We start from the raw sequence: 14,245 nt of genomic DNA, 5'->3' as shown, positions 1-14,245 counted from the left end.
GACGCTCCAAACCAAATCAGGTTTATCATTGAGGCTGAAGTTGAAAGTGTAGCCGCCAAAGTTCAACTGAGAGATTACCTACGTCGTTACATGCTTGCTCTAGGAATTTCAGATGACATATGAACTTTCTTTTTATCTCTCTTTTTCTAATATTTATCATAACTTATTTTTGCATTTGCTATCTCTCTTTTTTGACATTATAGACAAACTTTGATGAGTCATGCATGCTTATCATAAACAATATCATGTTTGAACATAATGGCTAAACATCATGCTTAATCATCAATTTTCTTTATGTTGTGTTTTTATTATTAATCATATACTGTTGTCTATATGGTGTTATTTCGTGTGGGCGGCACTAAGTTCTGGTTTCAGTTAGTAGCACACACAGTTTAAGCTCATAAGTAGTTGGAACAACCACAATTTAGACTCATAAGTAGTTAGAGTTTGTCTTATGCAAATGGCCGCTGTAACTCTCTAGAGTTCACGGGGCTTATCGCGGCCGGGGAGTTCACAAACCACGATCCATCAGAGGGGCCCAATAAAGCTACTGGGGTCGTGAACTCAATAGGATTTACATACAAGGTTGGTCATAGTAACTCTCTAGAGTTCGCGGGGCATGCAAGGCTACCGTGGGATACCAAATCCAAGGCCACCAGTTCATCAGTGGAGGGTCTCCTGCTTTAAAGACTGCCCTCATGAGTTATTATTGGAATCAAACCAAGGATCTAAGGAGTCATCCTGCTTCGGAAACTCACTTTTTCTATGCCTGCAAGGTCAAACCCATTCACAAGGGGCGCTCTCTGGCCACCCTCATGACACTGCCTGAAACTATACAGACATCATGGGTTGTACATAACTGCTTTGTCAATTGCCCACATGGGTGCACATGAAGCTCTCTACGGGTTTTTTAGGGCTACAGACTCCACTGCCGCCCAAATAATATATATGCTGCCGATGATAGTAGGCCTTATGCGTAGTCAACCATATACGGCTTGGCTAGGCTGCTTTAAATGATAAGTTGTCATTATTGTCGTAAACTTTATATGTGATTGGCCATATGGTCTTATTCCACTGTCAAAAATAGTGAATCAAAATTTATATTTCACCATTGCTGATAATGTTCTGCCAATATTCATACTATATTTAAGATAATATATCAACTTGGCCATGATAACAATTTTGATAAGATAAGCTTTGCATGAGCAATTAATGATGATAGTGATAATCATCGACATAATAATCATTGGCGTAATCATCAATGTAATCATTGGCGTAATCATTAGCGTAATCATTGGCATAATCATTGGCAACCTGCATTCCATTCATCTACATTCTATTTATTTTTTTTTACTACCCATCCTACCCCCTTTTAGGTTTGGAATGTATGTCATCAATACCTTTGTAACCAAAATCATTGTCACTCTACAGGCCAGCTTGTTATTGACAAATCAGACATAGGCCTTTTTTGCGAAAAACACTCCACACCTTTCTCCTTCCCCCCTTTTTTTATCGGGGTATTCAAGCTGCAACACTCTGACTTTTCATTATCAGGCATTCTGAGTATAGATACCCCCAAGTTTTTCTTCTGATCAATAAACTGCCTCACTGATTTGTTGTTTTGACCGCTGATGGAAAATAGATTTTTTGAGTCAGTCTCCCTGACCGGTATCACTAACGATCTTTTTACAGTTGTTAGATTTGTTGTTGCCTTCTGTCGCCTTTCATTGTCCTTTCTCAGGATGATATCTCCTCGTCTTATCATTCTTTGCAGTATATTTTTCAGTGTCAAGTGGTCTTCTGTTTGATGTCTCAAATAGCGATGATAATGACAGTAATTCCTCTCCTTTGTCATCGTAGCTTCCTCCGGGTATCTTGGTGAGGGTAGTCTGATAGTTCTAACGGCTAATAATTGTACCATCATTGACACTATATCCTCTTTTTTAAATGTATACTCTTCATGCGAATCGTATGACCGTGGTCATTTATCATTCTTATAATCTCTTCACCAGTCCAATCCTTCTCTTCCTTTCATTTCCTTCTTATCGTGGAATGTATTTTTTCTTTTCTCCTGATCGACAGCATTTATCACCGCCCTATTCGGCCCTCTTCTTTCAGTCTAGCTTGGAATGCTGGTATCTTTTTAGTCATTAACTCCAATGCATGTGCTTTAGTAGCCAAATCTTGAAAAGTCTTTATATTGGCACTGGTAAGTCCAAATGCGATCCCTGTATACATGGAGCTTAAGCACATTTTTACATGTTCCTTCTCTTTAGGCAGCTGACGGCATGCTGCTCCCAAAGTTTTCCATCTGTAAATGAATTTCTCCACTGATTCATTTTTCCTTTGCCTTACGAATGCTAATTCTGCTATGCTAATATTGCGATTTGACGAAAAGAAATTTGACATAAACGTATCTTGCATTTGTTCCCACGTTTATATTGACTTCGAGGCTATACTTGAATACCAGCGAAATGCTTTGCCTGTCAAGGAAGACCCGAATAGATGTAGGTAATATTGGGGAATAATGAAAAAATTTCCCATAAATGTGATGAAATGCATCAAGTGATCCATCTTTGTTAAATTTCTGAAACTCGGGGTGTTTAAAATTAACAGGAAAGGGCACATCCTCTACTTCTTTCAGATATGGCGTTCGATACTGAAACCTTCCCGTACTATCATGCTCTTTTATAGCTTTTACAACCACTTGTCGCATTTCTTTTTGTGTTATAATTCTTGTCGTAGGAATGAATCCATGAGTCCCTACTCGAGGCGGCTAGGAGCCTTAAGGTTGCTGTTCCCGTTCATTCGTAGTAACCATCATCGGAGGTGATATTATTTGGGCTACATTGCATTCATCCATTAATGCCTTTTGCACTTGAGCCATTTCAACTAACCTATCCTCAGTGGTGGGCAGAGGATCTTTACTTGTCCCAGCCATACATACTGTGGCTTCTCCGTTTCCTGGTGAAACTGTTACTAGGATTGAGCGAGAATAGGTTGGCGTGAAAGGACTTATCGAAGAAGGTGTTCTGCTTGACCCTTCCGTGCTTTCGTAAAGTTCAACTGATTGCAGCGAAACACTTCGAGGTGATGCATATATTGACGAATCCTCCATACATGATTTACCCTTTTGTCTTTTAGTCCATTGAATTCTTACTACGGATAGAGCCGGAAGCTCTTGGAACGATGATGAATATGAAGCCTTTTTTGGATATATTGCTTGGGGAGCAAGTTCAGGGTTTTTCTTTGCTACGTTCCATGTAATGGGTCCTCTAGTTCTCGGTATCGACAGGCTCATCCTGACTGAGACCCTTGATCTCCGGTATGTCACTACTATCCATTCATTCTCATTTTCTTGTGCTATTGGGGAGACTGTTACGACCCCAACAGTGACTGCAAGTTTTTTTGTTATATTTTGCATAGGCTGCTTTTGTTGAGTGGGATGTTGATCAGATACATACTCAATTACAAATCCCGTTGGTATGAAGCAGAAGGTTGTATTTCTTATTAAGAGCACCATATCTCCTAATTTCTGGAATTTTAATGTATATGTTCCTGTCAAATGTCATGTGTAATGTTAGTTGGTGTTTATCTGTAAATAGATTCTATTCTAAAGATGAAAGGAAGGATGTTTCGACTGAGAGTCGCCATTTTGCTGTCTTATAAGACGCCAAACAATGATAAAATCCTCTAAGTCATCCTTAAATCAACATTAAATAAGAAGTCCCCTGCAGAGTCGTCATTTTGCTTCAACCAGAAATGAAATGCATTTGATTTGGGAGAATTTCTTACTTAACATCGATAAAGATGGAATAAAGAGAATATTTATCAATTTCATTTGTTCTGAGTACATTTACATCCTCTTAATCCTTTGATTCCAAGATTGAATCTCTTAATAAAGAGAAAAATACACAAGTCAAATATAATCAAAATGTAAATTTTGACAGCATTCCGGCGCGTTTTCATCAAATCTCCAGGGGAGACGAGTTGTGCAGGTTTCCCATGCTAAGATCCCTTGGGAGAAATAGCTTGATCGTTTGTTAGAAATTTCAGCATAATGACTACCCTTAAAGATAACCCGCGCAACTCATACAGGAGTTGTGCGGCTGACAAGTTGCACGGACACACGTAACTTGCTACGAGTCGCGCAGCCTTCCTTCCTTCTCTCTGTCTTCAATACTCGTCAAAGAGGCTGACCTCTTGAACATCTAATCCCTTAAATGAGGGGGTAAGGGGGTACTTATAGGCATCCACACGTGTGAGCCCTCGACTCCAGTGCATGGGCCCCACATCGCATCACCAAATCCTCCTTATCTGATGAAACTTGCACGTCCCGGTGCAACTTGAGTGAGTTGTGCGTACCCGCGTAACTCAGGTCTCGCGTAACTTAGGTCTCGCATAACTCGGGTCTCGCACAACTTGGGTCCCACATAACTTGTACTACTTACCCTCTCCTTTTCATCCCTTTTTCTAACTTTCTCTCTCTAATCACTTTTTGGTACCCCAACAATGCCATCGAAGACTCATCGAGAACTACTGTCTTGGCTATCTTTTATACATCAGCTCTAAACCTCTTCTAGCCTTGCTTATCATGTTTCACTTAGTTTTCTAAGGCTAAGGAATGATTAATTAGGTATTCCTATTAAGTCTAGAACATTTAGAGGTCTAAGGTTTTTTTTTTTAAAAATTATTATCAAGGGTTAGGGTCACCAAGGCACCTCATTTACATGTTCTTTGCTCCTTGATACTCCGTCTTTACTTGTGTCTTCGGTCTTCACCTTTTAAGGGCTCAACCGATTATGTGACACAAAGACTCACGTGATTGACAAACATGGTGCAAAAATTCGTGCACTAACAGATAAATAACCACATTTAAGGTGGGGCTCACATGATAGATAATCTGTATCAAATGTGGGTTCGATATGATGGACAATGGATATTAAAGGTGGACCCCACAAAGTGGATAATAGCATTGATGGTGTGCCCTACATGATAGATTACCCATATCAAGGTGGGCCCTCATACGAGGAAAATTCACATTGGAGGTTGACCCAAAATGATGAATGACCCACATCCAAGGTGGATGATCCACATTGAAGTTTATCCTTACACAATGTTCGCATTAAAAGCAAGGCCAAGGAGTAATGAATGATCCACGTTAAAGGTTGGCCCCACATGATGGACAATGGATATTAAGGGCGGACTAGACAAACATAAGGGATAAGTATTAATGTAATGTTAAAAACCAGATATACTCTTTAACTTTTTAGCGGTTAAATATGTAGTTTACTAAACACACTTAATTGTTGAATAAGTAGAAACTAAGATATGCTGCTTAAGGTATAAGTAGACTGTGTAAAGTAACTTACAATCTAGATACTCGCTTAACAAGTAAATTTTTTAACTTATGTAAGTTAATAAGTTATTTTTTTAAACATAAGTTTGTTTGTTAAGCACCATCCTAAAGGCAACTTAATAGTGAAAGTTGAAGAGACCCCACGTGATGGATGGTCCACATCAAAGGAGACCCCACGTGATGGGCAATCCACATCAAAGGTGGGGCCCACACAATAGACAGTCCATGTTAAAAGGTGGGCCCCATATTATGGATGACACACATCAAGGTGAACCCACATAATGGATTATCCACATCAAAGGGAGGCCCCTAATGATGAATTGTTCACATCTAAAGCGGCCCCTCATGATGGATGACCTAACTTGAAGGTAGAGCCACATGATGGATGATTCATATTAAAGGCGGGCTACACATGAGGGGTAGTGGATATTGAAGGTGGCCCCACATAATGGACAATAATGTTGAAGGTAGGCCCCACATGACGAATGGCTCACATTAAGGTGGCCCCACATAATGGATGGTTCACATCAAAGTTCAGCTTCTAATGATGAATGGCCCACATGCAAGATGGGCCCCATTATGAACGTTGATTTTCCGTATCTATGGTTTTTCCCTACACATGTAGGTTAACTCAAGTGCATGATATAGTTGACTTGGTGTAATACCCCTAGTGAATTTTGGGGGTACAATTTTTTTTAATGAATCTATACTTGCAAAAGAATATAACCTACAATCTTAAGATCTGCCTGATTTAGTTGATACGAGTTTTTGCTTTCAAAGTAGGTAACCTTGTTATGAAATTCATGTACAAGATTACGCTAGAGCTCTTGCTTAAACTATAATACTCCCTCACACTCATCCAACCATTGATCACCGAATCCGGGAAGATCCATCCATTAAATTGTCAATCTTAACATTTAAAGACGATATCTAACCATTGATCCACCAAATAGACAAATAGATCAGGCATTTAACAGATGAATTCTCCAGTATATGAAAACCCACTATCGGACCGTTAGATCCACCATTCACTATTCTCTTTATCATTTACTAATGACCTTAGATGCACGATAAAAAGAGTGAGAGAAACCTTCCTTGCATTTCTATACCAAGTAGAAGTCATGTATATTTCATGATTGCTTTTTTATACTAAATAACCTTAAACATTCATCTTATTATTATAAATAACTTATTTGGGTGAGTGGTTAGACTCTTAGAAAGGTGAGTAGGGTCAAATGTTAAAATCCCCATGTTTGCATTTTTTAAAGTCCTTTGTGAAAATCTTAAGTATTATTTCTTTCTTATTCCTTTCAAAACTATATAGTTGGAGACTTAAAAGAGAAGGATAGGTTGAGGGTTCTACTCATCATTGTTCTTTCTTCTTTTTTTTTTCAAAATTTTGCACCAAAAAGTCAAAATATGTCCTATATAGCCATATTTATGTTTTGCCATTAAAATATGGCATACATAGCCACATTTATGTTTTACCATCTATGGAGAGGAGAGCCACCTCACGCCAAGGCTCTCCCCATACCTAAAGGCTCATGCCCCTCCCCTTGGGGAGTGTCGCGTGAGCAAATGAGGGAACTTCAGAGAGAGAGGGAGGGAGAGAGAGAGAGAGAGAGAGAGAGAGAGAGAGAGAGAGAGAGTGGATGTTAATGACCACCATTATCACCTATCGTCACTGTTGTTTTCATCATATAGGTGAGTTAACTGTGTGATCCTACATCATGTCTTTACATTAATGGTTATTTATAGAACATAAGGTTGAAATGTCAAAAGTTTGGTCAATCAAATCATGATCTAAATTAAGATTTATGGGGCTGATTTCACATGTAAGATGGATAGTTTGAAAGGCCAAAAAGTTGTTAATCAGAGATCTCCTTATGATTAATGGGATCTTTTTTAATAAAAAAACTGCCAACTTATTAGGCTTAAAATCTACCCATGTGTACAACTCGGGGCCCCCAAAGCTGGATAGTTATTAAAGTCACTTGATATACATTGATACATCATCCTCTGACAGCTTGAGCTTTTAAAGAAAGTGGTTGTTTGACATGGTATTAGAGACAAAGGTCATGGGCTCGAGCGAAGCCTTTGCGAAAGGCTTGACTGGTGAATGATGGCCTTAGGGGTAAATCTTCGTGTGGTCTGTGACACTGAGATAAAGTTATATATTAGTACTCTCCTTAACAACTTAAGATTTTAGGCGAGTTGGTTGGTCATTATCCCCTAATCAGTGTCATACATTGATACACCATCCTCTGACAGCTTGAGCTTTTAGAGAAAGTGGTTGTTTGACATGGTATCAGAGAGGAAGGTCTTGTGTTCGAATCTCAGGAGTAGTAAATATGCCACCCTAATATATTGTCCCACGAGGATCCATTTATGGTGTGAATTGTGAGTGTCCCTCTACCCTTGCCCAATATGTTCCCATGTCGAGTTCCATCCTGCACATGCGGGGAGTGTTAAAGTCCCTTGAATCTTGGACATCTCGTAGGTCCTAATCTTCTCCTGTAGGTAACTCCACTCCTGCAATGATCAATTTCTTGATCATTGTTAGAAATAGAGGCTCCCCAATGGTCAAGTCTATTTTTAATTATGGGACGCCTAATGAGCCTGCTATTTCTAGGGCCTTGAAAACCGAGTCTGGAGCTTCATGGCCAGTGATTATTGACCCCCCTGGATTGATTGCTCCCCTAGAAACAGTAGCGAACAACAACCTACAATCTAGGCCAAACCCCCTGCATTCGCAAAGTGTAGGGCCATCTAGGCTGCAATCTGGATGATATGGGGAACCACAATCTAGCCTACAATCTAGGTTACAAAGAGGGACTTTGGACACAATTGTTGGGCCATAGATAATATTAGTTGTTGGGCTTCTTGGACCCACAATTACTTGGCCATCTAACTCTAATGCTAGCTCTAGGCTTAATCTTTCAAACTCATTTGCCAATGCCAATCCAACAATCTTAAATCAATTGGGAGGCAAGTGGCCCCTTACGAACATTGGGGGGGGGGGGGGGGGGGTGTGAACCTCTTCTAATAGCCAAGGTCAAGTCAAAGGCACCCTAGGGGGATGGGCTAACTTTTTCAAATATGATCCAGACCCTTCCCTAAATATATATTTCATTACTCCGAATCCAAATAAAAACTTTACCATTATGGTAAAGGATGAAGAAGTCCTAATGGAGAGAAACTATGGAACAACACACTTCTAGATCATTTCATTGGTAAGAGACCATATTTTCCCATTGCTTAATCAGCCCTTGAACGTGCTTGGAAGGTTAAAAATAAACTTGAAATCACAATACCTGAAAAATGGAATCTACATGTTCAAGTTCCAAATTTTTGACAAGAGTCATCCATTCTTGAAAGGGGTCCATTGCTTGTTAGTGGACGTCCCTTAATGTTTATAAGGCGGACTTTCATAATTTCTCTCCAGAAACTAGATTTGGATGTCATCCCTTTGTGGATCAAATTGCCTAACCTAAACTTCATTTATATAACTCCACAAATCTTAAGCAAAATTGGTAGCACTACCCCATTATTCATGGACAAACCCATGGCCACGGGTACACGTTCTTTTGCTCATGTTTGTGTGGAGATTGAGGCCACTCTGCTCTTTCAATTTCGGTTTAAATTAAATGTAAATGGAAGATTATTGAGCAATCAGTGGAGCATGTGTGGAAACTACAGGGTTGCAAGGAATGTAAAATCTTTAATCATTCCGAAAATGCATGACTAAAAAATCATTCTGCAAAAAAGGTGGTTCCTTTCACAAAACCTTCTTCTTCAATTGGGACTTCCTCCTCTCTTAAGACCTCTAAACAAGTATGGGTCCAAAAGCACACTACAAATCCACCAATCATATCGAAAGCTAACCCCGATGACATATTGAGGTCCATAGTGACCCAAGTGGGGGACCCTCTTCACCTAGTGTACAAACCTTCAGTAGTAGAAGGAGATACCACAACTCTCCCCAAAATCGTGGGCAAGCAAGATCCCTTAGTATATCCACCTTAGTTAATCAAACCAACGATTTTAGCATCTTATCTGACTTGGATGGAAACATGGAAGTAGATGACATTCAAGTTGTCGATCTTACAAACCAAGTGACGATGGTCGCTAGGGGAAACTTGATTACTCTTTGCAACCTAACTCTAATATTAGATGAAGATTATTACTTAGAATGTTTGAGGCCTCAATAGGCTTGCCATGTAAAAAGAGATTAGAGATACAATTCATAACTTCACTTTTATATGATTTGTATAATTGAAACTCGTATAAAAAAACCAATCTTTACACTGCTTGTCATTTTTTTCCTCCTCATAATTGGACTTATGACTTTAATGTAGATCTCTACTCTAACTGTAAAATCCTTCTTGCCTGAAATAATTTGGTCCAAGTTTTTATTTTTCATAAAACTGACTAGCTCATCCACTTTCAACTAACCTCTAAGGATACTCCTAACATGTTGTATTTTATAGTGATCTATATTACTAATGTCTAGGGTAAAAAAAGATCTCATTTAGAATAATATCTTATAGCTTGTCCCCGGTTTGGTTGGCTCATGGATTCTTGCAAGGGATTTTAACTGCATTAAATTCATCCACAAAAAGTATTGACCCCAACCTTAAGCACATTGAAGATTTTAACAATTGTATTGCTTCCGCTAGCCTTAAAGACCTCCAATTATCGAGTAATATCTATTCTTGGTCTAATAGTAGTGTAGTCCCCCAAAGAACGGAATGCAGATTGGATAGGCTTCTTGCAAATTCAACCTTCATTACGTTCTTTGGATCTTATATGCCCTCTTACTTTAATCTTGGCCTTTGTAAACTTGCTTATATGCTCTTAGATCTCGCTCTCCTGTCTAGCTCCTATAAATCACCTTTCTGCTACTTCAATTATTGGTGTAAGATGGACTGGTTCTTTCATGTTGTTGTAAAAACATGTGATGTGCATGTTGTGAGCACGCCAAATGTTCGTTGTTGCAACAAAACTCAAGATGCTAAAATTAGTTCTAAAATGCTAACTTGCAAATAAACAAAAATTACTAGCTGATTAAAGCTATGGATGCCCATTTGGCTATCCAAACCCTCATCCAATCCGACTCTTCTCTTACCAATATTAAAGGTGAGTGTGTTGCCAAGGAAGAGCTTGATCATCTCTAATCCATGGAATTCTCTGTGTTAAGGCAAAATGCTAGAGAAATTAAGATGAATCTCAATGATAATAACTCAAAATATTTTTATGAATATATTAAGAGTAAGAAGGCATCATTTAGGATCTGAAAAATTAAAGATAAAGATGATGCCTTTACTTAAAATCAAGATGAGATAAAGGCCATAATTGTTGACCATTTCAAATCCATTCTCACCTCCATTCAAAGGGATTGGCCTCAAGTCAACTTGGGACTTATTGACAATATCTCAAAGCTGTCCTAAGCCTAGAGTGGTGAATTGATTAGACTTGTAACCACACCAAAGATTGAGGTTGCTATTAAGTTAACGAACCAAAATAAGGCCCCTAGACTGATGAAATTAATGCTCATTTTTATAAGGTTTGCTGTCTAATTATTGGGAAGGATAATTGTGCTATTGTGATTACTTTCATTAATTCATCTAAAATGCTTAAGCAACTCAACAACACTGTAGTTGCATTAATCCCAAAATCAGACAGTTCCAAAACTCCCAATCAGTTTCGTCCAATCTCTTTGAACAATGAGATTTATAAATCATATCTAAAATCATGGTAAATAGAAGAAAGGGATTATGCCATCCATTATTAGTCACACTTAATTTACTTTTGTTCCTGGTTGTAATATCTCAAACAATATTTTGCTAAGCCATGATCTTATTCAGGGAATCCATCTCGATGGAGGTCCACTTGGGATGTGTGTAAAGGTTGATCTTAAAAAGGCTTTTACTTCTGTTGGATGGGATTTCCTCATCGAGGCCTTGCGAGTCCTTCATTTTCTTAATACTTGGATTAAATGGATCTATGTGTAACACCTCGAACTTTTCAATATCCGAGTATTGAAAGTTCTCGAGTGTTACCATGAAATCTAACTTAGTATATACATGTGCACGAGACCCATTTAACTATCCTAACCTTACGCCTATTCTCCAACATGAATCTAACCGTTAGGAATGATCTTCATCCATGGATCAAGCCATCTGACCATTGATTTTAGGACAGGACTATCATATATCTAAGTATCCTCGCCTGTTCATCATAACCAATCACTTAGTCAAATACGTATTGTTAGATAGAGGCATCTGATTGTCCACTTTGATTTTGGACCATTCGATCGTAGTAAACCAGTTACTTGATCTCTACATCCACTCGTACACATATCAAGTTGAGATTATGATCCGTTCATCTTGTTCATCACCTATGAATATGCTTAACCCACCATCAGGACTACAATTTGAGGAACTTATACATGTGAATAAGGCACTTGAATGCAACGATATACATGTTCTACCTCTTGATCACTCTAAAAACCTACTTGTGTTCATCCATTTACAAAATTGACCGTACAACTACTTAAATACATGATCAGAGTATTAACTATCAAGTTTTCTATTTTTAACATATTAGCTAACCATCCATTATGTTGGTTGATATATGTACATTTCCTTAATTAATTTGGTGAATAATTTTTTATTTATAATGATTTAGATATAAGTTCTTTTGTAAGAATTACTTAAAAACATGCCTATAACCATGTAGAACCATTAGATTTTTCAAAACTCTAATATCAACAATAATTACAAAAATGCCATTAACTTAGACCCTCGAATTCTAGATCACATGGTTCTCACTAGAGCTGAGCATCGAACTGAGTGGGCTCGGATTTGGCCCAACTCGACTTGGTCCGGATTTTACATGACCTAACTCGAACTCGGACTGAGTCCGAGTCATCTGACTCGATCCGAATTTTACATGACCTAACTTGAACTCGGACCGAGTCCGAGTCTTCTGACTTGGTTCAGATTTTGCATGACCCAACTCAAACTCGGACCGAATCTGAGTCATTTGACTCGGTCCAACCCGAGCATATGCTGGCCTGAACCGATCCGAGTTTGACTCGGTCGGGAAAACTGAGTCGGATCGGATTGGGCAAGGTTCAGATCGGTCCATTTTTGGGTTGAAATTGTACACATGGTTGGTTGTGTTCAGATTGGCTTGTGGCAATGGTCAGTCCTTCCCTGTAGAGGCTTGAAAAATTATGCTTAGGAGATTCAAATCTTAGGTAATTGATTGGAATTCCTTCTTAATCATATTCAAGGAGAATTGAATGAGGCTTGATTGCTCCAAAAAAATTAAAAAAGAATAAGGCTGTGGATTGTTCATGTCTTTACCTTCAAGAAATATAACTGATGTTGCAATCGTTGTGATGGTTTCATTTATTCTTTTTCAAGATATGATATATTGAATGGGAGGACTATTTTGTGTTTGAAGTGTTCCTACTTCCCATAATAGCTGCATTGATGTGTTTAAAACACTCATCTAACTGGGCATGGCGAATTTTTTTAATAACAAAATGGAGTGTAATTATTGCATGGCCTGCGATCTATACAAGTAGAATGCATTTTGAAGAATTGTGGCACTAGATTCGCCTTGGACACATGTCGTGCCGACATGACTATCAGCAAAAAAGACTTTAGTTTTTCTTCTTTCATGTATTATTTTAAAGCATGTTTTGTAGAGAGATGCTCTAGTGCTGCTCCTAGTTACATTGGTTAACTTGGACACTCCAACTGATCAATCTAAATTATCCATTAAGTCCAGAACAAATTTCATGGGCCGCATGCAGAATCACACTGATTGGATGATCCAATCCATCCTTGATTTGGCCTTATTTTCTATAGCTATCTTCTTCCCAAGCCATGGATGGATGGTTGCAAATTGTAATTGCCTAATAAAAGTGATTCTTTATAATTACAAGCAATCCATGATGCTCTTTAACAAAAAGATGAATCAAATCGCTGATTTAAAGTACATTCATCAAGTGGTCATTAGTGTTAGATTTGTGTGACATTTGCATGCTGGCCCATGAAATGTGCATTGGACGTAATGAACAATCTAGACCAATTGATTGAACAATCTAGACCAATTGATTGGACTGGCTATGTCTTCCAATGCAACTAGGAGTACTATAACTTAAAGTGCTTTGAAATCATTTGAGCATTTCTCTTGTTTATACACTGGCTATACAGTTTTTTTGTATTGATTTATTTTTATCTATCAAGCAAAATTGTCATATGTAGTATTTACCAACACTATCATATAACTGTACAGATGTGCTGGCATGTCAGGTATCTAAGAGTCCCTGTGTTCGACACTGTATTCAAGTCCAACACAAACAGTTCTGCATCAGAGTTGCATTCCTGCAATATTTATGAAATTAATGCATACATACCTCCTCTGCAAAGACATTAAAGGGCCTTTGCCCATCTGATACCATTGTAGCACTTACGAAGACTGCTTTAGAAATCTTCTTAGGGCAACATTCCAGAGCATAAGATATGCTTGCCCCTCTGCAACTGTGACCAACCAAAATTACCTGCATAGCAACATGGGTCATGATATTCCTTGAAATCAATAACCATTAAAATGCCATTGACATGAAAACATTAGCCATTTGTTCGAGTTCTTTTCACCTTTTCATTCTCGAAAAGCCATTACCTTTGCATTTTGGTTGTTGAAGAATTTTACAACAAAAGGATGATTATTGGGATCTTTGTTAAAGATAGTTAGAATGGTTATGCTAGCTTATTCAACAAACTTCTCCATCGCATCCACATGAAAATCCATTCGACCAACCATCAGTTCCTAAGGAGATTGCATTATCTCATCTCCATTCGACTAACC

Source organism: Magnolia sinica, chromosome 15, assembly GCF_029962835.1.
Source record: "Magnolia sinica isolate HGM2019 chromosome 15, MsV1, whole genome shotgun sequence".
Taxonomy (NCBI): Eukaryota; Viridiplantae; Streptophyta; class Magnoliopsida; order Magnoliales; family Magnoliaceae; genus Magnolia; species Magnolia sinica.
Note: the sequence above shows the minus strand (reverse complement) of the source record.